Source organism: Heterocephalus glaber, unplaced genomic scaffold, assembly GCF_053883595.1.
Source record: "Heterocephalus glaber isolate CG9 unplaced genomic scaffold, H.glaber_assembly_v1.0 deba00001481, whole genome shotgun sequence".
In the NCBI taxonomy this organism is placed as follows: Eukaryota; Metazoa; Chordata; class Mammalia; order Rodentia; family Bathyergidae; genus Heterocephalus; species Heterocephalus glaber.
Window position 1 is genome coordinate 43549778 of NW_028258317.1, and position 24116 is coordinate 43573893.

The window sequence follows — 24116 nt, forward strand, 5'->3', positions numbered from 1 at the left end:
AAGTACCTAAAACAGTAACAGTCATTTATCACACTGTCGAGTACTGTGCACTATACATAGTTGTATGTGCTTATTCTAGAAACAGACCTTTCTTTCCTTTGATATCAGTGACTCTTCCTTCCCAACCCACTGATGAGCTCCAGCCTAGTCTCTATCTACATCTCTTCCTATAGTTTTAAACACAATCTATATATGGATTCTTTGCAGATTCCAGCCTGTAACCTGATCTCTCCCCTTCCCTTCCTGCCGTCCCTACCCCTTTGAAACTTTTCTTCATATTTCAAATTATCCATTATTCGTTTTAATCATTTTAATCCTTAATTACACTTTCAGTTTCTCACACTAGAGAAACTATTCAGTATTTACACATGTGTGTCCTATTTATTTCACTTAAGAGGATGGCCTCAATATGCATCCATTTAGCTATAAATGTCTCTAGTTTCTCATTCTTTATGTCTGAGTAGTACTCCATTTTATTAAAAAAAAAAAAAAACACATCTTCTTTATCCAGTTGATGGGCACTTGGGTCGTTTCCAAGCTTTAGCTATTACAAACTGTGTCGCTATAAACATGGGTGCACATATATCACTGTGGTATGATTCTTTTAATTCTTTTGGGAAATACCCAGCAGGGAGATAGCTGGGTCAAATGGGACCTCTAAGCCTACTTCTTTGAGGCATCTCCATATTGATTTCCACAGTGGTTGCACCAATTTGCACTCCCAACAACAATGGAGAAGGGTTCCTTTCTCCCCACACCCCAACCAGCATTTGTTATTGGATGATTTCTTGATAGCAGCCATTCTTTCTGGGGTGAGGTGGAATCTCGGTGTTGCTTTCGTCTGCATCTCTCAAATAACCAGTGATGTTGAACATTTTTTTCATATATTTATTTGCTGCTTTTACTTCTTTGTCTGAGAAATGTCTGTTCATTTCAGATGCCCACTTTTGAATTGGCTCTTTGAATTTGGGAGTTCTGATTTTTTTCAGTTCTTTATATTTCTAGTAGTCCTTTATCTAAGGTGCAGCTGCTGAAAATTTTTTCCCACATTGTAGGTTGTCTCTTAGCTCTGCTGATGGTTTCTCTTGCAATGCAGAAGCTTTTTAATAAGAAGAGATCCCAGTTGTTGATTCTTTGTGCTAGTTCCCGTGCTACTGAGATTTTGTTCATAATGTATTTTCCTATGCCAATGTCTTCAAGAGTTCTACCTAACTTATCTCCAGCAAATTTAATGTTTCTGTCTTAATATTTAGATCTTTAATCCACTTCAACCTTAGTTTAGTGGATGGTGATAGGTATGCGTCTAGTCTTAATCTTTGGCAGGTTGAAATCCAGTTTTTCCAACACCATTTATTAAATAGGGTACCTTTCCTACAATGAGGATGGTTGGCTCCTTTGTCAAAAATGAGGTGGCTGAGTATATCTGTAGTTGTTTCTGTGTCTTCTAATCTATTCCACTGATCCTCGGGTCTGTTTCTTTGCCAGTACCATGCTGTTTTTATCTCAGTAGATTTATAGCATAGTTTCAAGTTGGGGATTGTAATACCCCCAGCCGTGTCTCTGTTGCCTCAAATTTCTTTTGCTATTCTAGGCATCTTCTGGTTCCAAATGAATTTTTGGATTGTTTTCTCTAGCTCTGTGAAATATATTGATGGAATTTCAATTGGGAATGTATTAAATCTATATAGTAATTTTGGAACTATGGCCATTTTCACTATACTGATTCTTCCTACCCAGGAACAAGGGATGTCTTTTCATTTTCTTATATCCTCCTTGATCTCCTTTTTCAGAGTGCTGTACTTTTCAGTGTAAAGATCTTCTGCTTCCTTTGATAGATTGATTCCTAGATATTTCATTTTTTTGGATGCTATTGTAAAAGGAATTGTTTGCCTAATTTCTCTCTCAGTGAGTCTATTATTTGTATATAAAAAGGCTATTTTTTTTTGAGTGTTGACCTTATATCCAGCTACTCTGCTTTATCTGTCAATTAACTCTAGAAGTCTTTTGCAGAGTATTTTGGGTATTCTATGTAAAGTATCATATCATCAGCAAATAATGACAGTCTAACTTCTTCTTTTCCTATCTTTATTCTTTTTATTTCTTTCTCTTTTCTAATTGCTATGGCTAATGTTTCCAGAACAATATTGAACAGGAGTGATGATAGTGGGCATCCTTGTCTTGGTCCTAATTTTAGCCTGAAAGTTCTCAGTTTTTGACCATTTAGTATGATGTTGGCTGTTGGTTTTTCATAGATAGTCTTAATCAGGTTGAGATAAAGACCTTCTATTCCAATTATATGTAGAGTTTTTATCATGGATGGGTGTTGGATTTTGTCAAATGCCTTTTCTGCATCTATTGAAATGATCATATGGTTTTTATCCTTGACTCTGTTAATATGGTGTATTACATTTATTGATTTATGAATGTTGAACCATCCTTGCATCCCTGGGATAAATCCAACTTTGTCAGGGTGTATGATCTTCTTGATGATCCTTTGTATTCTATTTGCCAGTATCATGTTGAGGATTTTTGCATCTATGTTCATTACAGAAATTCCCCTGTAGTTCTCTTTTTGGATTGTGCCTTTCCCTGGTTTTGGAATCAAAGTAATACTTACTTCCAGGAATTAATTTGGAAGACTTGCTTCCCTTTCCATTTCCTTGATGAGTTTATAGAGTAATGGCGATAGTGCTTCTTTAAATGTCTTGTAGAATTCAGCAGTGAAGCCATCAGGACCTGGGATTTTCTTTGTTGATAAATTTTTTATTTCATTTTCAATTTCGCTTATTGTAATTGGGGTGTTTAGAATTTCTATATCTTCTTCATTTAATTTTGGCAATTCATATGTATCTAGGAATCTGTCCATTTCTTCTGTGTTTTCCATTTTATTAGAGTACAGGCTCTTGAAGTAGGTATTGATGATGCTCTTGATTTCTGCTAGGTCTGTTCTGACTTCACCTTTTTCATTCTTAATTGCATGGATTTGAGCCTTTTCTTTCCTTTTTTTGATAAAGTTGATGAAGGGTTTGTTGATTTTATTTATTCTTTTGAAAAACTATCTCTTTGATTCATTGATTTTTTTGTGTCATTCTCTTAGTCTCCATTGCATTGATTTCTGCTCTGATCTTTATAATTTCTTCTCTTGTATGAGCTTTTGGTTTGTTATACTCTTCTTTTTCTAGGAACTTGAAGTTCTGCATTAGGGTATTTATTTGAGTTCTATCTGTTTCCCTAATATGGGCGTTAACTGCTATAAATTTCTCACGTAGAACTGCTTTCATTGTGTCCCATAGATTCCTGTATGTTGTACTGGCATTATCATTTATTTGTGGAAACTGTCTAATTTCTTCTTTAATTTTCTCAGTGACTCATTGGTTGTTCAGGAGGGTGTTGTTTAATTTCCATCTGTTTATGGGAGTTTTGGGGTTTCTTATGTCATTGATCTCCAATTTTATTGCACTATGGTCTGATAATATACAGGGGGTAACTTCAATTCTTTTACATTTACTTAGACATGTTCTATGAGCTAGCATGTGGACTATTTTGGAGAATGACCTGTGTGCAGCCAAAAAGAATGTGTATTCTGTTTTGTGGGGTGGAACACTCTGTAAACATCTATTAAGTCCATTTGTTCAATAGCTTGGTTCACTTCTAGAATTTTGTTGTTAATTTTTTGTCTAAATGATCTGTCTATTAGTGACAGTGGGGTATTGAGGTCCCCTAATACAATTGTATTAGTGATTATTTGGTTTTTTGTGTCCATTAATATTTGTTTTGTACAATTGGGGGCATTAATATTTTGTGCATATATATTTATGTTTGTCATCTCTTCCTCTTGGACTGTTCCCTTCACAAGAATGTAGTGACTATCTTTGTCTCTCTTAATTACTTTTGGTTTGAAGTCTACTTTGCAAATAAAATTGCTACCCCTGCTTTTTTCTGGGTTCCTGTGGCATGGAGAACTATTTTCCATCCTTTTACTTTCAGTGTATGTATTTCTTTTTGAGTTAGGTGTGTTCCTTGTATACAGCATATCATTGGATTTTGCTTCTTAATCCATTCTGTCCATCTATTTCTTTTGATTGGTAAATTGAGATCATTAACATTGATAGTTATAATTGATAGAAATTGAATCATCTTTGTCATGATGTTTTACTATTGTTGGCTCTTTTATTTCTTATTTTTTCCCCTTTCCCTTTAGGTTCTTACCTTGCCTGGTGGCTTCCCTCTGTTGGGTCTTTTGGAGTTGTGACCTTCATTGTCTTTTTCTAGGACATTGCTTAGAATTGTTTGGAGTGCTGGTTGGCTGTTCATGAAATTTCTCAGGTGTTCTTTGTCATGGAAGTATCTAATTTCCCCATTGATTTTGAAAGATAATTTTGCAGGATACAACAGTCTAGGTTGGAAGTTATTTGCTTTTAAGGCTTGAAGTACTTCACTCCAGGCTCTCCTTGATTTGAGGGTTTGTGTTGAAAAATCTGCCATGATTCTGATGGGCTTTCCTTTGTAGGTGATTTGTTTCTTTTCTCCAACTGCCTGTAGGATTTTGTTCTTCTGTTGGGTTTCTGGGATCTTGACTATTATATCTCTAGGCATAGATTTTTTTTTTAATCATAGCTAGTTGGAGTTCTATATTCCTCATTCATCTGTAAGTCCACTTCTCCACCTCTGGCTGGGAAGTTTTCTACCATTACTTCTGTAACAGTTTTTTTTGTCAATTGTACTTTCTCCTGTTTTTTCGTGGACTCCTATCAGTCTTATGTTATTCTTCTTTCCATCATCTAGTAGCTGCTGGGTTGATTTCTCATGATCCCTTACTATTTTTAAGAAATCTGTTTTCATGGTCCTTAACTGCAATACTGTCTTCTATACATGATATTCTACCTTCAGATTCCCTTAATGTGCTATGCATGCTTTCAATGGATTTTTTAATCTCCTGAATATCTGCTTGAATCTGTTTCATGGATGCCATCTCTTTCTTATGCTGGGCATTCATGACTTCCAGCATGTTTCTGAGCTCATCTATTTTTTTAATCTCTTTCTGTTCTAGAGCCTCTAATTATGTCTTTCACTCTGCTCACCATCTCTGTAGTTATCTGGGAGATTATTTCTGCTTTGAATTTTTCTACAGCCTCATTCTTCTGTTTTGTTACTTCCTGTGCTATCAGTTCAGGGTGTCCAGGTGGTTGATTATCAGACTTTTCCACCTTGTGTCCCTCAGAATTTTCCTTTTGTGGGGTGGAAGTCTGAATTTGTGACTTGCTTAAATGTCTTCTAATTTTTGTTTTTGTTACTGTCCTTGGTTTAGTTCCTGGGTTGATACTTTGAAGTTACTTATTGTAAGTATCTTTGTTGATGTATTTAGAACCCTTATGGAATGATTGCTTCTCAGAGGTGTCTTCCAGGTATAGCTGGTCTTTAGGTTTTGAATCTCTAATAGCTCTGAGGCTATCTCATTTTCATTATACCAGGAAGGACATTTGATCAACAGTTAGCCCATGTGATACAATCAACAACACAGTAGCATCAAGTACCTTTTAGAAAATGAATATTTGTGGTGGTTATTAACCTATCACCTTTAACTGTCTGAGTTAAATCAAGAACAAGAACCAATCCAACATATGTTTATAGTGAATAAACTATTCAATGTAGCAATTTTCCCCTTCTGGATGGGGAGTTAGAAGGAGTTGGAGAGGTAGGAATAGGTAGAGGGATAAGGGAAGGTTAGCAGTGAGGCCAGAGGGCACAGGCGAGAGAGGGAGAGAGAAGAAAAGAAAAATAAAGAAGAAATACAAATTAGGCCCAGAACAGGAACACAAAGGGAGATGAAGAACAATGTGCAACAGCAAGGGAGTGACTGAGAGAGAAAGAGAGAAAGAAAAGAGAAAAAGAAGAAAAGGGAAAAAGAAAAAATTTAAAAGAGTAGAAAAAGAAGAGAAAAAAATAAAAAATAAGAGCAAAAATAAAATAGTGGTAATTTTGAAAATAACAAATAAAAGATAAAAATGAAGGGCCTCCTTCAGGGTATATATCTGCTGTCACAATAAACAACGTGGGCAGCAGTGTGCAGTTATAAGTCAATGAGTCTCAGCAAGCCAGTCACAGACCTGTGAGATTCAGGCAGCTTTCTGGCTACAAGTCCGAAGTTGAGCTCCCTGTTCTCCTGCAGGGTTAAACCCTACAAGATTCTGTTACAGGTTCCAGCTGCCTTTCCCCTGCAAATAGTCCCGGTTCAAATGGGAGGTGATGATCCCTCCAACTTACCAAGTACGATGGTCTGGTGTGCCTTTATTGCAGAGATTCTCTTCACTTCTCCAGTGGGCTTCAGTTTTCATCGGGGAGCCTGTGAGAGGCCCTCTTTCTGTTGTTCACTTCTGCAGCTCAGGACAATGACTTTTATGTCCCCCTGTGCCTCTGAAGTGTGGAACCAGATAGCTGCACAGCCAAGAGGCCAGAGGCAGGGAGTAGGGTGAGGCTGTTGTTGCAGGCGCCCACGTGGCTAAGCCGGTGGCTGGTGGGTGAGCCCGGAGGGGTCTCAAAGTCTCATGGATGCAAGTGGGTGGGGCAAGCCGGGCCTGAGTTGTGTTTCTAATGGAAGAATAATTTTACTTTTCTTTTAGAGTTCTCATATAGAAATATACAAGGATTATTGTATATTTTGATGTATAATGATATTCTTAATTGATATAAAAGTTGTGGAAATAAATAGCAGGCTGTTTGTATCTGAAACAGGAACAAAGATATAAAACCAGATATTATTCCTACATGGGGTGTTTACAGAAATACTGGTAGCACGGAATTATTGAGTTTATACATTTTTTCCAAAATACTCATTTTCTTATTTATCATGATAATTTTTCATTGCATGTATTTCTATCCTATGTCTTTAAATAGATGTCCTGCTGGTTTTTATCAAGTCGTTTATCATATAGGACTCTTCTATATGTTCTGTGAACAACATACAGATATTTAAATGTTAATACATACCATTATGTGCACATTACAGTGTTTCTTGACTCAGTATTAGAAACCTTTTTATTATTATCGCACATCCTATTTTAATATTATTTCCTTCATCATTTTTGTTTCATTAAATGCTGTTATTTTCAATCAATATTTCTTGATCTCAACATATCCATGCTATGGCATATTTCTGTTAAAAATGATGACATTGTGACAAGTGATAAGACAAATATAATTGGGGGGATTGCTCTTCTCCACTCTAATATTGAGAATTTCCTCTCATAAGTAATGACAAAAGTTAATTTTGTCATTCTTAGGCAGTGTTAAATTATAAAATATCTTCTCATACTTAATTATTGGAATCCAATGTTTAGAAAAAAATTACACTTTAACAACAATTTCCCCCAATATTTTATATAATGATTCAGCAGAAATAAGAACTATTTAGTTGGTAAAATGTTTGTTAAACTGTGACTGTGGCATTGATTTACCTGCTTTTGTGAAATCAGTGCCTTAGGGGAAAGATACAATATGATGGCTGCCACCAGGTCAAGTGACATTTTGGAATCTATGAGGGGTCTCCTCATTTACAAAATAGTTTAGACAAGATAAGATTTCCCCAAAGGCTTCATGGAATGCTATTAACATGAAATGGAACGAAAAGCAGTGTTTTCTACTGTCTAATATGCTTTGGATAAATGAAGCTCTTTCTGGTAGTTCACATTTAACATAGCATAACATATTATGAGTTCAATAATTTGGCCCCAGACCGTGTATGTGGGAAAAAACAAGATCAGATACCTATTTCACATTACACACAAAATTGAATTGCAAGTAGATTAAAAATCTGCATGTAAAAAACAAATACTTTATACTCCAAAAATATATATGAAAATACTTTTTCTTATCTTAGGGTAGAACAAATTCTTAAGCTATTAAAGCATAATTATAAAAAAGACATAATTATAACTTCTTTTAAAAAGGCTGATAAAGTTGATATTAGAATTTCTACTCAGTCTTTCATATAAGATTACAGAATAGAGAACAGAAAAAAAAATTAAACAACTAAAATTTTTATAATTGACAAAGATTAATATTTAGATTTAAGAGCAATTAATAACTATGAAAACATCAAACAGCATCAATCAATAATTATGAAAACAACAAGCAAAGAAGTAGACAGATACTTCACAGAAGAGATCAGAATTGATGATTAATTGTTTAAAAAATGCAAAACTTGTGGTGGGGGATTTAGCTCAGTGGTGTCGCCACCTGCCTCACAAGCGCAAAGTCCTGAGTTCCATCCCTGGTACCCCCAAATACACAACCTCACCAGTAAACAGGAAAATGTTGGTAAACCAAAATGAGATACCATTTCACTTCGATCATATCAGTGAAGATTAAAATGTTTTCAAGTGCCCAAAATTGATGAGAATGTGGAGAAATATAAGCAGTAAGGAGCAGCTTGACATTATCAAATAATTGATTCAATCCATCAGTGTTCATAAATAGATATGCACAAGAATGTTACTTATACCATTTAAAATATAGCAAAATCCTAGAAACAACCTAACTGTCCATCTAAAGGAAAATAAGTAGACTGTGGTATATTTATGCAATGGAATATTACACAACAGTTAAAGTGAGTGAAACATAGCTTCATGGTCAAATACAAAAACAATGTGGAACAAAAAAGTTTCAGAAGGGCACCAAAAGTATATATACTTTTTACTTAAAATTAGTATGAAATTTTTTAAATAGTATATTTTTAGGTACATTCAGGCTATATTGTAAAAGTAGGCATGGGAGAAATAGCAAATTCAGATTTACAGTTATTCTGCAAGACACTGAAATGTTATTAAGGAAGAACAACACAGGTAGACTCAATTCTATCCGTACTGTTTTAGTGCTTAAAAATACCTGAGGCAAATATGGCAACATTGTAACATTTGATCAGGCTGCCTGGAGAATATATGGGTGTTACGCTATTCTAATTTTTTTTTTTTTTTTTTTGGTACCGGGGATAGAACTTGGGTCCTTGCGCTTGCACAGCAGGCGGCGAAACCACTGAGCTAAATCCCCAGCCCCAATTTTTTTTTATTATATAATCAAATAATTTTTTAAAAATTAGAAAAAACGGTAAAATCTGCTCTGTAGAAATCAAAACAGTAATGAGTGGCTGACCTAGCTAGCGAATACTTACGTGGATCTCAAGGCTAAGACATCACTGACTCTACTTCCTTTTCCGCAATTCTAATTGGATCTTCTTTCAAACACCCCTGCGTTTTGCAGCACCCATCCTTGGCTTCCAACCTCACTTGTTTACTGATCCCTTTTCTTTTACAAATTTTTACAAACCTTTAAAACTTCAGCATCTGATCCTTAGTCCGAGTTTTGAGTGCTGAATAATCCTTGACAGAACCATCCCTACCTTCTTCCCTGGATATGAATAGGCACTGGTGTCTCAAATTGTGAAATATTTCGCTGCAGCTAAAGTGAATGTACTATAACCATAGATCTCAGCACAGATATATCAAAACATAATGGGGAGCAAGAGAAGCAATTGCTTTTCTCACAAATGGTGCATATTGCTCCCCTGATGTAGAGGCTGCCCACACCTGGGCCCCAGCTGGAAGTGGGCATGGCCTTTCCAAAGCTGAAGCAGGGGCAGACTATGAAACAACTCAGGTAAACCTTCTGCTCTAATGTTTATTGAAAAAACATAAATAGAATATGAAATTATACCTCAGCTAGGTTTTAGCATAGTAAAAAATTATATATATGGGCCAAGACTGGAAGCCAATAGAGGAATGAAAATAGATTTTTTAAAAATGCATCAGGACAATTTTCTCTCCTTGCCTTTGCATTCCATCGATACTATTATGTTGTGTGTTTGTGTAACAAGTTATTTTAAAATGTTAAAAAAAAAAAAACACAGGTGGCCAAGCAGATAGAATCAGTCTATAATCGTTCTGATAATGAACAGTGAGTTTTCTCAGAGTTGATAATGGGCTTCAATTCTGCTGTCAAACAGTAGTTTATCTGCAATTCCAGGACAACCATTTCCTAATGATCACATGCTCTGGAAGAAGAATGACAGAGAGAGAGAGAGAGAGAGAGAGAGTGCACTGTGAATTACACAGTTGTCTGATATTTTAATTACAGCTTGCTTTTCAAAGCCTTTTGCAGATTAATTACTTCGTTTGCATTGTAGGAATGGTGAACAAAGGTTACAAGTATTTCAAAAGCAGTTGGTATGTGAATACACTGCTTACCCAAACATATTGGAGTGTTAAGATTCATTTTGGTAGAATGATCATAGGCCAAACAATGCTGGAATCTGAAGGTAATGAACAATTTCTGGGCAGGACTATGATGACTCATCAGGATGATATAGGTTTTGGCAATCACAAGTCCTGAGGTCCAGTCCTAGTTCTGCTCCTCTGATCCTGGGTATTTGAGAGCATGTTATTTGATTCCTTTACTTTCTAGCTTTCTCTTTGGTTATTTAGTTATGCAGGGCTGGCAATGCTTACGTGATGGAGTGGATGTGAACATGAATTGAGATAATGCATATAGAACAGCTAGCTAGAGACCCAGCCTCTAATAGATGCTCAATAAAGAGCAGCTTTTTATTTTTCACTTAGCTCATTTTCCCTGAGCTCTGTTATATGTAGTTCCTAACTAAGTAAATAGATAAACCATTTCCAAGTATGCTTATAGGTAGAATATCATTGATAGGCAATGTAATGGCCATGTAAGTAGCAGGTCTGGTGAGTGCTGTTATTTGAGCAGCAACCACAAAAGTGGATTTACATTACAGCCCAACCCTCTCTTCCATGAGTTTCTTTTTTTCCACCCAGGATAAAGCCATAACTATGTATCCATATCACTCAGTGATGAACTGAGACCATCACAGCATACAGTTCTTTTAATCAGCTGGTAAATCAGTCCTAAACTGACAGTTTGTCAAATGTTTTTCATAGTAAAAGTGTAAAAGCAAAGTATAACAAAATAAAAAAAGATGCAAAGGAAAGCAATCTACTACAAAGACCATGTAAGTCCAGCCCATTGTTATAAAGCAGAATCCATAGGGTTGAGATGAAAGATCTGAAGGATCAATGGGATTTGGGGCTGTCAACCAGAAGAAACCACCTGTTGTCCCTGCCGAAAGCATCAGAAGACCACTTGGTTATCACCCTTACTTTCTTCTTCCTAGCATCCATGCCTGTTTATCCACAAATGCTGCTTTACGGTCAAGGAAGTAAAGGGGGAAAGGAAGGATGGACAAGTAATGCTTGTATCAGTCAGTGCTTACTAGAGGAATAGATTAAATGCAAGATATACAAATATATAAAAATTTACAAGACAGGCTTACAACGGCCACCCACAGTCAGATGTGGAAGAATACAAAGGACTGTCTGCACACTGGATTCTGAAGGATCCAGTCAAAGGCCTGGAGCTCACTGTAGTGTCCTGTGCCAGTCCATATCCGGAGGGCAAGGGTCTGCACTGAAAGCCAGGAGACCAAACAGAAGAAAACAGAAGTGAGCCTCCCTTCTTCATTTCCCTTCTACACAGTTCAGGGGACAAGCCTCCCTAGGGTGAGCCTTCTGTTTTCAGTAAATTCCCTCAGCTACACCCAGAACTATGCTGAATCAATTAGGTTGGGCGTTTCTTACTCAAATTGACACAACCAGTTCACTATCATAATGCTGATCTGAGTTTAGAAAAATATCTGAAGGACAAGGCAGCTGTCTCCACAGATGCATAACACCCTGGAGGCTGCCCCTGTCCTTGGGAATATTCCAAACGCTTTTTCTGTCAGGATATCCCTCCAGTAGGATGCAGGATTATCTAAAGATTCCATATAAGCAAACTTTCCCCTTACCCCAGGTGCTACATTTTCCTGTTTCTGACTGAACTTTGCTCATTTTTACTTAAAAAAAAATACAATAGATCTCACACTAAAGTTCTTATTTTCCTCTAGAGTATTTTTCTTCCATTTATGTGAGGAACAGTGCCCAGAAAATATTTTGAGAATGAAATTATACTAAGCCTGAAATAACTTACAGAGCCGCAACCTTTTGGGGCATGATTTCATATTACTCATTTTAAATAACTGCTGGTGTCTGGGATTGCTATAGATATTTGTCCTGTTGTGTCATTGTGGGACATCTGAAAAATATTTTACCGGTGCTGGCAAAGGAAAGATGTGTGATGGAGATGAGGTGATGGAAAGTGGACAGCGAGGCCCAGCCCCTCTGAGCTCTAGCACTTACCCGAGGGTAGTCATTGCACATGCACCCACAGCCCCCGATCTCTCTCCTGGCAAACAGGGGTATGATATTCTTCCATTTTGTCACTATGGTTGTCATGAATATTTTTAAGAAATCTATATGGAGGTGTTTTAAGAGAAAATATAAAGGTACCCATAAGTCATTACTATTTTCAGTTTTCAAGTTTCATTTGGGAACTTCTATTAAATTTCTGTTCTCCACAGCTGTCCTCTCCCACTTGCCTCTACAAGACTAAAATCATTTAAAGAGTGTTGTGGACTGAATTGTGGTTCCCCCTAACATGAATATGTGGAAACTCTAGCCCCTTGTGTGACTATATCTGGAGATTAGGGTTTGAAGGAAGTAATGGAGGTTAAATGGAGTCATAAGGGTGGGACTGGGGTCCTTCTACTGATGACTGAGGAGATCTCTCTCTCCCACACAGAAAAGAGGCCTCAGAAGGGGACAGGAAGGAGGGCCTCAGAAAACCAAAAGCAAAAAGGGTTCTCTTAGATACTTTCTCATTGTTGAGACATACTACCTGACACCCACAACTCTGAGGAGGAAAGGTTCATGCTTGTTCACACTCTGTGGAGGCTTCAGTCCATACTCAGATGGCTCCAAGGCAGGGCAGCATGGCACAAGGGGCATGGCACACCTCTATGGGCCAATCACTTCCCCATCACCCCACTCGGGAGCACATGAGGCTTTGGGGGGAACATCTAGACATACATCATAACAAAAGCCCTCCCCAGAAGCTGTGCTCTGCCAGCACCTCCACCTTGAGCTTCTGGTCTCCAGAACTGTGAGAAAATAAATGTCTATTGTTTAAGCCATCCAGTCTATGGTTTCTTGTTTAGGAAACCTGAGGTGACTAATACAGAAGAAAATAGGAGATGGAAGTATCTGTGTCCTCCACTGGGCCTCAGGATGTCATTCTCTCACCCTCAGGCCACCTCTACCACAATGTTTCTAAAAGATTATTGGTAAAAGCTAGAGACCCCAGACTCCTCTTCCTTTGTTGTCTTTGTACCACAGCTCTAACAAAGGCAGCCTAAAAACAAACAAGCAAACAAAAAAGGGACCTAATTTTCAGATTGTCATTATTATGCGCATCTTCTCACAGGAGTTGGGAGTCAAATAAAATACTAAACTCAAGGATACTCTTGTATCTATATCCATTGGCTTTATTAATGTAACTCCCTGGCTTGAAAAAAGCAGTCAAGGGCCTCACTGAGAAAGTCCTAAGGCATCTGGATTCTTCAGAGCTAGTTCAAACTTCGAGGTGACTGCTAGTCCTGTACCATGGTTGCTCTTATACTATGGAAAGGTTTCCCCAGCCAATCTGAATGTTTGGTTTTTGTTTTGGCTGAGATTGGAAGTGACACTAGTGTTCAATGATAGAAGACACTGTTAAAATTTTAAATTTTCATTTTATTTCTATGTTTATTAATTCATTTCCCATTGTCCAGATGTATCCAACTGTATTTTACACCCTATTACACCAACACTTGATCTCCTATAACTGCTGACCACGTGGTCATCCTTCCACACATCATGAACATGTTTTGGATCAGAAATAAAATAACAATATTTCTAATAACTCACTGAAATCTATGCATTTACTCTTGATTTTTTTTTTTTCAAGGGAGAGTGGGACATGTTGACATAAATCCCCCAGCAGGTTATTTTGTAAGTCTTAGCATGGTCCGTGCAGTTATCCAGATCAAAGAAAACATCCATTCCATTCCACCTCCATCTCCCTGGCCACGTACCAGCCCTCAAATCAGTGTGACAGAAAGAGAACTTCAGATCAGCACCATAGAAAGGATGCCCTTTTGTGTCTGTCAGAGCTGTTTCCCCTTTCTCTCCTCAGCTGTGCTTTTCCACCTGCAGGAAATGCCCTCTACTTCCTGAAACAAAGCAGGCAGTATGTGAGAAGTCCAAATGTAGCTGCTGTAGCCATAAAGTCAGAATCTGGTAGGCCTGCTGTGAGTGCTGGGTACCTGGGGCCTGACCAAATGGTAGTCCTGTCTTTCCCTCTGCCTTCTGGGCTAGGTCCACATGGCTTGGCAGGCTGCCTCAACTTCCTGCTGGAACACGAGCCTGTTGCCAAGTCACAGCCCTCTGGACAGAGGCCCTACCTACAGCCTGGCTCCTCAAAGATCTTTCCCCAGGGAGGAGAAATATGCTCTATGTTCTGTCTTGTATTCCTTCCTTGCTGTTGAAGCTCACTGACTTTCCAGCCACTGGTGAAGCTTCTGTCTGAACACAGACATCCAGAGGAGAATCGCTGCACTGGAAAGATAAGCATCATGTCTGTGGTGGGCAAAAGGTGACTGCCAATAGTCCCTGTTGATCTGTCAACAGGAGTAGAATAGGAGCAGAAGATTCTCACCCCAAAACATTTTATAACCCAAATCTGTGAAAAATACCATACCCATGAGGAATCTAAGGTTCAAGGGGAAGTCTAGGGCAAGACTAAATGAATCATTCAGTATGCATTAATTTATTCAATAAATGCTCATCAAAGACCTAGTATGTACAAGATGGGCACTGTTGTGATTTCATTCATATTTGAGAAAATTTTCCAGTTTAAAGTAAGTCCCACCCCTTATATAACAAATCTCTGCCTATCAAACACAAGGTGGTCACAGCCCTGAGGGCACTCCAGGAACCCTTTGTGAAAACAGTGTAAGAAGAGCAGAGAGATGGGTCTTCCTTCTACCATCTACAGGAGCCACTTCTGGTATCTAATTGGAGGCCCGAGTCCTTTCCTAACCTTCTTCAGGGGTTTCTGCACTCCATGGTTCATGGATTTTCAACAGGAAATGCATGGGAGGGCAAACTCATACCTGGTAGAAGAGACGGAAAAGGTCTGAGGGAAAATTATGAAACCTTAGGAAAAAAATTCTTTGAACATCAGCTAAATTCCTTGAATGTCAGCTAGTGAAATCTTTGATAACAATATTTCAGAAGCTCTGAAATCATCCAGGCTCATAGTGAATGCCTTTCTGGCAATTCTTAAATTGAGGATTTTCCTGTTAATCCCCATGCCATAGACGAAACACCAGATTTCATGAAGACTTAGAGTAATAATCCTCAAACAAGACTGAAAAATTACACAGTCATGAGAAAATGGAGGCTGGCCAAGTGCGTTATTACTGGAGCAGGGCTTATGCTTGATTATAGTAAAACAGCCCCTGCACACTTTCGTGTCTGTTTGTCCAGTTCTCACACTATTGGTCCCCAAAGACTCCTTTGACTTGTGAAATGATTGCTACAAAAAAGAGGAGGAGAGCCTGAGGCCTCATCAATTTCCTCTGAAATGACTAGAACTGTTTTCTCATTGACCTCTGGTTTCCATTCAGACAGTGTGTAAGTTATTTTCTGTGTATTATTTTAATTTCACTGCAATGACTGGTTCATAGAAGCAACAATAAAGATGCTTCCTCTCAAAAAATTATGCAAATATGTATGTGTGAATATGTATGTATGTACAAGTTCATGTGTCCTCAAAGATAAATAAATATATTCATTAGCATTTATATTAGTTTATATTCAGTCTATAACAAAACTTTTGAATAATAACAAACATTTTTGAGCACACCAATTCCAGATGTCTTCTTAATTGCTTAATCATAATAACTGTCTAAGGCAGGTTCTGTTACTATACCCATTTTACAGACTAGGACATTAAACCTTAGAAGAGTAAAGTAACATATTTACAATGCTGCCATTGGCAAGTGAAAGAGACACTCAGAAATTGCCTTTGCGTTTGGAAATGTATGCAGCCTGCTTAAATGAAGGTATACATTCTTACATCAATTTTGTTGTTTTTTTTCATCTTGAGGGAAACAAGAAGTATTCTCTACTTGTTTGTAAACATTGCATGCATAATAAGATGCAGTTTAATACATACTTTAATATGATTGTGATGATGATCACATTGGGCGGCAGGAACGGATATATTTTCCTGGTAACTTAGATGTTTATCTGATATATTCCATTATACCAGAGAATAGCCAGAAAATAGCAATAGAGACCAGAGCTAGATTTCATCATTTGCAAAACAGCAGTACTCTGACTTTAATAATTTTAAGTACTAGAGTTGAATAAATGAATAAAATGAATAAAAATGGTGTTATCATACATTCTGCTTGTGCTGTCATGACCTCAGTTCCTGTTCTCATAACTAGGTTGTCACATTACCTTACGTCTGCATTTCTACCTTTTACTCATTTTACATAACGCTAATGCTAACAATCAGGAAAGTAGAAGAAAGTGTACATTGGACACCCTTCCCTCTGGCTGTGTCCTATGCAAAGAAAATATGTTTGAGTCTTTATCTAAGTTTTGAATTGATAATAAAAGGTATTACTGTGGTTGACAGGAATTTTCCCTACATACAATGTTAAAAATGGTAGGGGGCTATTTCATAACTACACTATAAACCACCATCCTGCCCTGGGTCTTCCATGTCCTTTGCTTTGCCTGCATGAGATTCTTCTTTTTAGGCACATAAATTGTCAGAATTTACAATTATTTTCAAAGATGAACTCCTACTATATAATCTGCCTGAAGAAGAAAATTCTGGACGGTGTAAAAAGGATCCTAAGCCATCATCTTTATGAAATTCTAAAATTTCCCCTGGATGTTTTTAAAATTATATTTCAAGAAGATAAGAAAAATGAGAAAAATGGAACATCTGCTCAGTGAAACTTTGGGCAGAAAAAGATGAACTCATAGATTAAGCCAATTGACCATAGGCAATTTCTCTTGGCTTTCTTTAATGATTTAGAATTAGTGTTTCCATCTCTTCATTGAGCGATTTTGGTGCCTTCGATTTGCATTACTTTTGGAAGAGGAAAGTTAGTTAATTAAAATCATAAGCCTAGATGAGTTGGGTCCTCGTTCCATGCTGATAGTGATATTGGTATTTCATTGAGTTTCAGTCTTTCTACTAGTGAGAAAGTGACTATTATGTCTTTGAAATATTCCCAATTACTTTCTTATGAGGAATTCAGCTAAAAGAGGGATTTTTTTTTTGTCTATTTGTTTTTAAATGACAAAATTTTCATACTAATAAGAAAAAGTAATCATATTTCTGGATATGTTAACATAAAATCCATAAAACAAATGTTTTGGTAAAATATGTCTTTTCGGCACTGACTTATCTGGCAAGTAAAAGTGTTTACCTGAGAAACAAAAACTTTTGTTGAAGAAACTTCGGGTATTCTACAATTGATTGATTACAGAAATTAAGAAAGTTGTAGAGCTAAGAATGAGAATCCATTTCTCTCTACAAATTGAGAGATGTTTAAGTACTTCATTTAAATTATTTTAATATTTGTAGTTGCATTACCCACTATCCCTGCCCCTCAGTAGTGATCCCCACTCGTGAATCTGTTAAGTGTCTGTTTGCTATGATTTGGATCCTAAATATCTCCTAAAGGGCCATGTGCTAAAGGCTTGGTTGTCAGTCTGTGTTGCTGCTGGGAGATGATGGAAACTTAAAGAGGTGGAGCCTAGTGGAAGGAAGTTAGATCATTGGTGGAGTGCCCTTGAAAAGGACATTGGGATGCTGGCCTTTTCCTCTTACTTCCTTTGTATGTTAAATGTCAGCTGCCATGGGTGACAGCTGTGCTCTACCATGTGTTGCCATCACGATGCTCTGGCATACTAATGGCCCAAAAACAATGGAGCCAACTGACCATGTACTGAAATATATGAAACTGTGAGCCAAAATAAACTTTTTTTTTTTTGAGACAGAGTCTCACTATGTAGCTCAGACTGGCCTTGAACTTACTATGCAGCCCAGGTTGGCCACAAACTCATGGTGATCCTCCTGCCTCATTCTCCCAAATGCTAGGATTATAGGTGTGCATCACCAGGCCTGGAACCTCTTCTTATTTTAAGTTGGTTTTCTGAGATATTTTGTTACAGAAAGAGAAACCTGACTAACACAGCAAATAGAAATCTTGCTAGAATATTGACACTTGACCTCTGGAAGAAAAACAAGATTAAACAAATTTGAATGTCTATGTATCCGAGTTTTCTGATTTTAGTGAATTTAATAAATATAGTCCAAAAATATTCTTAAGTCATAATAGGCTATATTTAATTTTCTCCACTTTCAAACTAGGAGCACAACAAGAAAGTATTAATCATAATAATAACAACCCAAACTTCTACAAAATCTTTTTCTGTTTATTTACTCCAGAAGAAGACAAAACTTCCATGAATGACAACACAGAGGTAAAACAAAGGAGACATTTTAAGATTCATTGAGACTACAGCTTATGCAGTGGAAATAACATTTCAGGAGTACTGGACTTGCATGCTAGCTCCATTATTTAACAGGGCAATGAGCCTGCTTGTTCTCGGTGTTTCATCTGCAAAATAGGTGTATAGTGCCTGTCCTAGCTACCACCACCTTACAGGACTGCTATTTCACAAGAGTCATCATGACTAGAGGTGAGTACTGGTTAGGGTTCTCTAGCAGAAAAGAATCAAGTATACACATGAATGACAGGTTTACAGGAACAGAGGTGGGGTAAGCCACAATGGCCATCTGCACCCCGGAGAGCTAGAAGATCCAGTACCTGCTCAGTTCATGAAACTGGAAGCAGTAGAAAAAGAGAGATCAAGAGTGCAGTGCCAGTTTGAACCTGAAAGCCTGGAAGCTCTCTGGAAAGTCTCTACTATGAGTCCATGTTGGAAGGCTGAGGACACTGGAGTCTGATATCCATAGGTAATGGCAGGAGTGAAATACACTCCTGTTGAAGAAGAATGGAGCTTTTCAAAAGCAAGCCAACCTCCTTTTTCTTCCCCTTTGATTCCCTCTGTACTGAACCCTTGCTGTGGTGGTACCACCCACAGTCAGGATGGGTCTTCCTGAGTTTGCTGGTCATCTCTGGAAACACCCACAGACATACTCAGAAGTGTGTTTTAGTGATCTACTACGAGTTTCACAACTGAGTGAAGTTGACAATCATCATTAGTGGTCACAAAGTGCTTTATAAATATGAAGGTATCCCAGGTTATTTTATTATTATCATTCTTTTTAGGCTATTACTATTTTGGTGATGGTGATGTTATTATTGATGTTTCTAAAATGACAGCTTCTCAGGAGAACCACTTCCATTTTTGCTGAGATTCCAGAGACAATAACCAATGCTATTCAAGTAATCTTTTTGTCATATAATTAGGTCTGCATAGAATGTTAGGTAATCAATAGTCTCTATTCTTTGATCCTGACTAAATGAATTATCAAAGAATTCTAAATAGTCAGTGAACCTGACTCTCTTTAAAAATCTCAAGTATTTCATCACTTCTCACTAGAGTGACTTCCCAAACCACGGAAGGGCAGAGACAGGCGAGTCCATAAAGGAATCAAAAAGGTATCTTTGGGTTAAATCTCTATGAAGAATTGTTAAAATTTTTTGCAAGCATATTTTAAACTATTATATTTCTATCATACTTGTTATTGCAGGTCTTGCAATGTAATAATTTAGGAATGTAAAATAGGGTAGATGGATAGAAGGAAGGATGGATGGGTATATCAAGAGGAGAGCAATGGCAGGAGAAGAGACAGTGTATAGAGATATATAAATTTAAAAATATGTGCTTCCAATAGAGAGTGTAACAATTCAGGAAAATATGCAAAAGGAAAAAAAGTACTCCTAATTCAAATATCTAGAAACAGTAAATATAAATGTTCTCTAGCATTTATTAATGTTCCTCATAGTATTTTATGCATAATTTTTTACTTTACAAAATTGTGTTAACTATGCTATGGGTTGAATGTGTCCCCACAAAATTCATACGTTGAAATCCTAACCCCAAATGGTGATATTAGGAGGTAGGGCCTTCTGTGAAAAGATTAGCTCATGGGGAGGAAAGGCATAAATGGTATTAGAGCTCTTATAAAAATAGACACAACCCTCATATTCTCCTTCTACTCTGTGAGGACATAGCAAGAAGTTATCACCTATAAGCCAGAAAGTAGACTCTTAGCTCATGCCAATCCTCTGGGTCCCTGGATTGTGGACATCTTGCCTTTAAAAGAGTTAAAAATAATCTTTTACCATTTAGAAGCTGTCTAGCTTATGGTATTTTGTTACAGCAGCTTCAACAAAGACAATATACAAGTATTAGATATTAAACTCAAGTTTGTCAGTATATTATTATATAATACAGTATATAATTTTTATATAATACAGTGTATAATTTTTTAAAGTATATAATTTGATAATTAAAAAAAAATATTGTTCTGTAGCCATGACCCCTACCAAGATGTAGAACAAGGGCGGAGGGTATTCCTCAGTGGTGCTGCCCCTGCCTGGCAAGTGCAATGTCCTAAGTTCAATCTCTGGTACTGGGGTGGGGGGGGGGGTATGTAGAACATTTGCATAACTCCAAATGCTTTCTTGTGCCCCTTTGCAATGAGTCCTCTTTAACTCAAGCCATAGGCTAACACTGATCTGTTTTTTGATGCCGTACATCAGTTTTAACTGTTTCAGAAATTCATACATGGAAACATGTATGAGTATGTATTGTTTTGTGTCTGGCTTTCATTAACTAAGCATAATGTTTTGAAGGTTTATTCATACATAAGTCATTTGTTCTTTTTGTTGTTGAACATTATATGAACCTGCAACAGCTTTTGATCTAGTCATCTTCTGAGGAACATTTGGATTTGTTTTAAAATAAGCTATTATGAACATTTTTAAAGCATAAACAACATTTAAGTGTTTTCTAATATAAAACAGCAATATTTATCAATTATTAAAACATATTCAGAAATAGAATTTTAAATATTTGCCTAATTTTCATTCAATGGATATACTATAATTTAATTAAACACTCTTTATATTTGTACATGTAAGTTGTTTCTCAATGTTTTCATTGATAAATAATGGTGCAAGAAACATCTTCCTGTACTTTGGGTGCCAGTAAAGTTTTTCAGAACAGTACAAACTGAAGTGATCACCAAAATATTTAAATAAAGTGCTCAATAATGTTCTTTTCATTCTTTGATCTATAATATACATGAAAACATTGGACATTCTACAAGGATAATTAAAAATGCTTCCAAAATTCTAAATGCTTTCTAAAGAGTTCCTCTCTTACTGGCCTTTTTTCTTTTTCTCTTTTTACTAAGAGCTTCTAAGGAGTGTGAGCTTTGTTTGCTGTTTTGTGTCTTGATGAACAGAGGAAGCAATACATTTCTATTCTTTTGGATTAATTATAAGGAAAGAAAATGCGCAGTGAGGCCAAATGTGTAGGTGTTCAGCATTGTTTTTTCTTAAGTTTGGGAAATGTGCTTATGCAACATAGTAGTCAAGCCCCATATCAAAGAAGCAAAATTTAGAATAATAGAACAAAAATGAAAATCCTTTTCAGGAGCCAAAAAAAAAAAATCAAAACAAAGCTTCAAAGGTAGAACCTATAGATAGAACTGCTGGGAGCTGCAACATTTAAAATACACCTAAGTTTGTGCTAATTGAAAAACTCATATTCACAACCTGAGCAGTCTCTAAACAACCAATGTACTGACTCTGTGTTCTGATCTAAATGTGGTTCCCTATAACATTTTTCTGAGCAAAAGTGCACTGATCAGTTGCCATATTTTACCTTAAAGTAAATGATAATACTTAAGATATTTTAAATTTTACCTCATGCATGTATGTAATGTTCTTCGATTTACCCCTGTCTTTTCTATACCAAAAGGTGGATTACTGAAATACTTCAAACCCTTCAATTCTTTGCAATTGTTGTGATCATACATATTCTTGAGAGTTGTATATTTGCATATCTTGTCTTTCTTTCAGGGATTGTTTGACACATCACTGTATTTTTGTCTGTCCAATCCACATCTCTCTTCAGAATATGGTTTCTCACTAATGCCAGGTAAGCGAATCTGGTATGACAAATACATTCAGTGATGCTAACAAATCTTTGCTGAGTCCCATCCTCAGGCTTTGATAATAAGGACAGCATTATAATGAGATGTGGTTGTGTTAGATGGGAAATAGGAGTTGAGGTGCTTTTGAGACCCAAGTTCTCAGTTTTGTAGTAAAGAATTGAATGCTCAGGGTTTGGAATTGGAAAGACCTAAATTTACCTAGATTCTGGTCTTAAAAATTTTACAGGTTTTTAGAGCCCATTTTTAGGATAGTTTTGTGCCAATCATGTCTGGTAGAGAGGCATAATCTTTCCCTCAAAGAAAACTTCTCCCCTTACCTCCATGTGCTTCTCAGAACCCATGGAAAGTATGTGTGTGTGTGGTTATGCTTACATGTGTGTAACATAAATGTGTGCAAATATATGTGGGTATAAATACATAACAAGCACATACTTGTACATTAATATATATGTAATATTAATATATTAAAATATATATTCTTGACAATTATTTCTAGACTATATCATGTCTGGTGCCTTCTGGTTGCACAGCACTGTTTTATTTTTCAAACTATTTTATAGGCACTTAATCAGATTCTGGAAATTTTGCCTATAACTTGAGTTGAAATTTACCTCAAAGAGAGCAGTAGTTTGGTGATCTCCTCCTAAAATTTGAAAAGATCTGTTCATTATTCCAATTGACATCTTTTATTGATAAAGTGCCCCATAAAGCTTTCATGGGTTATGAATCCATCAATAATTGTGTGATTATAAAGCCTAGAAAGGTGGCAAGTTCTGAAACCAACTTTCTATACAGGGATAGCTAGAGAGATGGATGGATGGATGGATGGATGGATGGATGGATGGATAGGTGGGTGAATGGATGGGGAGGTAATAGGCAGATATAAACAGAGAGATACATGGACACACACGGACACACACACACACACACACACACACACACACATATGAATAATGGCCCAAATGTGGAACAAAATCTCTAGTTTGACAAATGCCTTAGTGTAGGTGGTTTGGGGATTCTGTTACATTAACTTAGTTATGGATCAGGAAATTGTGATGGTTAGTTTTAGCTGTGAACTGTACTAAGTTATACACAGATAACTGGTAAAGCACTATTTCTGAGTCTGTCAGTGAGGGTGTTTCCAAAAGAGAACACTTTTGAATTAGTGGATTAAGTAAGGAAGATCTACTTTCACCCATGTGGATGGATACCATACAATCATCTGAAGGCTCAATTAGAACAATTCATTTCCTCTCTCTCTCTCTCTCTCTCTCTCTCTCTCTCTCTCTCTTTCTCTCTTTCTCTCTCCCCTATAGTTGCCTATAGTTGGACGTTCATCTTCTTTTGCCCTTGGACATCAGAACTCTAGGACATTTGGGCTTTCTAGGATTTGTACCAACAGTCCCTCAACACCCTCTCCCCCCTGCAGCTTCCCAGCCTTTGGCCTTAGACTGAGAATACTCTATCAACTCTTGTAGTTCCTATCTTTTGGACTTAGATTGAGTGAAGCTCCCAGCTTCTCTGATTCTCCAGCTTGCAGACAGTGTCCTGTGTGATCCATCAGCATCCACAATCACATGAGCCCATACACTGAAAAAAATCCCTTTTCATTTGTCTTCATATCTGCCTCCTATAGTTCCTGCTTCTCTGGAGAACCCTGACACAGAAATTATACTAAAATTTTGCCCTTCATTTAAATGAATATTAACTGAGAAAATTTTTCATATTAGAAGACAAGCCATTTATACTTGGATCTCTAAAACAAATCTCCATTTTCAGAGATGTAACCCAAATTTTCATCATTTGAATCAAAGTATTCTAAGAGGTATATTTAATATAATTTGCCAATTTTCAATAAACTTTTATTCTCACAAGTTTATTTGTTGCTTCACAAGAATTTTTTTCCACTAAGTTTATTGTTACATTTTAGGTATACAATCCAT